Source organism: Acomys minous (genome assembly GCF_964271855.1).
Source record: "Acomys minous genome assembly, chromosome: 7".
In the NCBI taxonomy this organism is placed as follows: Eukaryota; Metazoa; Chordata; class Mammalia; order Rodentia; family Muridae; genus Acomys; species Acomys minous.
In genome coordinates this window covers 120,446,534-120,450,123 of record NC_140488.1, presented here as the reverse complement: position 1 = coordinate 120,450,123, position 3,590 = coordinate 120,446,534, and the positions used below count along the sequence as shown (strand labels likewise).

Below are 3,590 nucleotides of genomic sequence, written 5' to 3'. Positions count from 1 at the left end.
AGCAAAGTTTGTGGGTTTGGGCTTTAATCCCAGATGAACAACTCTAGAGATCTGTAATCTTCCTACCAGTTACAAAATGCACTGAAGCTCAGTTGTCATGGAGATTCATCAGCACAATGTGGGCTGCTACAGCTTCCTCTCTGAGTAGTAATTGCTGGATGTCATCTAGGCAAAGTACCAATTCCTAGTGGTTGACTGCTCTTGGCTCTTAAAATTGGGTTCCATCACTCTCAAAGTTAGATGAGTGACAATTTTTCCACCTATGCCCAAGTAGTCACCAACACCTAAGATTTTTAAAGTAGGTTAAGAAATTTACATATGTATATTTTTACCTATCTTTTGTGTGCACACATTTATGTAAAGTACGTATATAAGTATGGAAATGTTTATTGTCTATCATGTTATCTAGTTAATTATCTGCCGTCTACTGTATGAGTTATGTGTACATCCACCTTCTCTCTCTCCTTCTGTCCTATCCTCTTATCTATCTATTATCTATTTTATCATCTGTCAGCTATATATTATCTATCACTTGTATCTATGTATGTATGTATCATCTATGTATGTATATGTATCTATCATTTTATGTATATATGTATCAATCTATCAATCATCTGTCTCTGTATGTATTCATCTAACTCATATAATCTATTGTTTTTCCATCTATTCATCCACCTATTCATCTGAGTAAGGCAATTCCCCTTCTCCTCTTTTACTGGGTCTGAGACTTGGGTGGCTGTGTTTGAGGGCACAGTGATTGATTATAGATATTTTCTCCTTAGCACAGTCAGCATCAACCCAGTCCTAGTTTTCGCTATTGAACTTCTACCCACAGGACTCCCAGAAGCTGTGAACTCTAGCTTTGCTAATTTGACAATGAAGATTTACAAATAAGTAACCACAGGACACTTGGTGTCCAATGAAGCTCTGAGAGAATACAGGTTGAATTGTGTTCAGAGAGGAAATTACCTGAGTTTTTTTCTCTCTTTCTCTGAAGCTTTTCATTTTGTTGAATCATCATGCTAAAAAAATCAAATTGATCTCCTGAAATTATTTCACATAATTGCTTGAAAATAGCTTTTACAAATATTGCTGGCTATGAAATGTGCAATTTCTCTTTGGAAATCTCCCCTTGGTCAGGGTCTTTGCACTATGAGTCAGGTGATGCTTGGCACTGCTGGATAAGGGCATGCTCTAAGGATGGCTGTGGCTTAGCATGCCTGTTTAATCAGTCAGATAATTTCCTAATTATTTTATGCATGCATGGCTGTGCATTGAAGGCTGTGTTGTTCGGCAGACAAATGGCAAGCATATACTTTTTACAACTGGAAAATAAAGATGGTAATAACCAGACAGAAAGTAAGAAAAAAAGGCCTATTCAGGGACATAATTTTTAGAAGCTTACTATAATATAAATAAATGCCTTTCTGTTTTTCTCTCCTTGTAGCTTTTGTGTCTCAGAAGTGAAAATGTTTGATATTTATCATTTGGAGTATCAGATAATGAAATGATCTCATACAAACATATAAGAATCTGATCTTACTAGAGTTCACTGACATAGACGAGATGCTTAGCGATCTAAGGGCCACATGCTGCTCCCAGCATGCTTCCTACATGGCCACCAGATGCTTTTAGCATACTGCCTGCATGGCCACAAGCATCAACCTTCAGAGCATTTGCCTTCCTCACTAGTAAGATGTGTCTAGGAACATTTGATGTTGCATTTTCTGAGAGTATGTGACAGCAATGCATTCCAAGAAGCACAAGGCGACGACGACGATGACAATGATGACCTCAGTAAGAACAATTTTCACCATAAGCAATCTGCTGTGAGTCTCACAAAGAATGTGTGGCAGAATTCAGCAAGCTACAGCCATCATGGCTGTTGTTTGTTTGTAAAGAAAGTTTTATTGAGACACAGCATGTCAGTGGTTTATATCTTGCCTGTATCTACTTTCATGCTATAGTAACAATGTGGTAAGTGAATCTTAACAGTACATAGTGCTACATATGGGTATAGAAGAAGATCCTAATCGTGCATCTGTGTGTGCATACCTGGTCTGCTATCGTATACTGTCTTAGTTTCTTTTCATGTCACTGTGTTAAAATACCCTGACAAAAGCAATGTACAAGAGAAAGAGTCTGTTTTGGCTCACAGTTCCAGAGTACAGTCCATTCAAGGTGGATGGTCACATTTCATACACAGTCAGAAAGCCAAGATGAATGACTGTGACTCAATTTGTTTTCTCTTATTTCTTCATTCCAAGATGCCAACCCACTTTGGATGGTACCTTCACCCAATTTTTCTATATCGCCATGCTGTTTAATCTAGGATGCCATCTAAAAAGGCTTGTAGCAGGAGTACAAATACTTCTCTATACATTTCACGCACTGCTGTTTGGTTGCTAGCCTCTTGTCTCTCTCTTCAGCAATGGTGAAGCAGATACCTTTTCCTCAGGGAAGAGAAATCCATGGTTTTTTGCCCCTGCCAATAACAAAAATGAAAAGCCAAGTGGCAACACCTATGCCATTGGCATCTTTCATATGAACCACATCAAAAGAGCTGGGATGTCTTTCTCTGTTGGTGATCACACCAATTCTTCCCATGTTAACACCTCCAACCACCATACACAGGGTCCCAGTATCAAACTTGATGAAGTCTGTTATTTTGCCTATCTCCAAATCAATCTGAATGGAGTCATTAACCTTGATGACTAGGGTAGTGAATAGTGTGAGCATCATGGGTCACCAGGTGTGAGATTCCCTTTGGGCCCAAAAAGATCTCTCTCACTTTGCACAACTTATACTTGACCTCCTCAGATGTAATACAAAGGACAACAAAATGCCCCTTGGTGTCATAGATCAGATAGAAGTTCTCTCTAGTCTTGTCAATGCTAATAACATACATAAACACAGATGGGTAGGTTTTTATAAGTCCTGACTTTGCCATCAATCTTAATGAAGTGCTGCATGCAAATCTTTTTTACTTCATCTCCAGTCATGGCATACTTAGTTCTATTCCTTAGGAAAATGATCAGAGGCAGACATTCCCTCAGCTTGTGGGGACCAGTGGTTGGACGAGGAGCAACCACACCAATCAATTTATCCAGAATCCAATGTTTTGGAGCTGCTATGTGCTTCACATGTTTATTGGGACCACAAGCCATGGCTGCCCTGGGAATGAAAAGAGACCCACCACCCAATTTTAGGGTGATCCTTCCCACCTTGTTTAAACCAATCAAGATACAATCTCCCAAGCAAGGCCAGCAGTTAACCTAATCTAGATAATTCCTCAGTTATGCTAAGCGGCTTGTTTGTTGATCCTAGAGCCTGTCAAGCTGACATCTGGTATTAACTATTCCACATTCTGTCAGATTGACATTCAGTATTATCCATCGTATGTACTAAGCAGAGCTGACTGTATATTCCTTCTGCTCCCTCACCTACAAACCTTTGCCCTCTGGTGGTAAGTTAACCAACTGTTTCACTCCTTGCCTACAAAAAGCAAATAGTGGGTACTAACAGCGAATTTCCTTGACAAGACTGTTTTCAGGAAGAATATCTACATCTAATAGAGCATCATAGAAACT

General features: G+C 39.2%; 1 pseudogene across 1 annotated transcript; it reads right to left on the bottom strand.

Annotated features, from left to right (window-relative positions):
• Window positions 1–2,411: 2,411 nt before the first annotated feature.
• Window positions 2,412–3,171, bottom strand: LOC311601622 (small ribosomal subunit protein eS4-like; annotated as a pseudogene). The gene has a single exon. The product of its transcript is annotated as a small ribosomal subunit protein eS4-like (transcript).
• Between the last annotated feature and the right edge of the window lie 419 nt (window positions 3,172–3,590).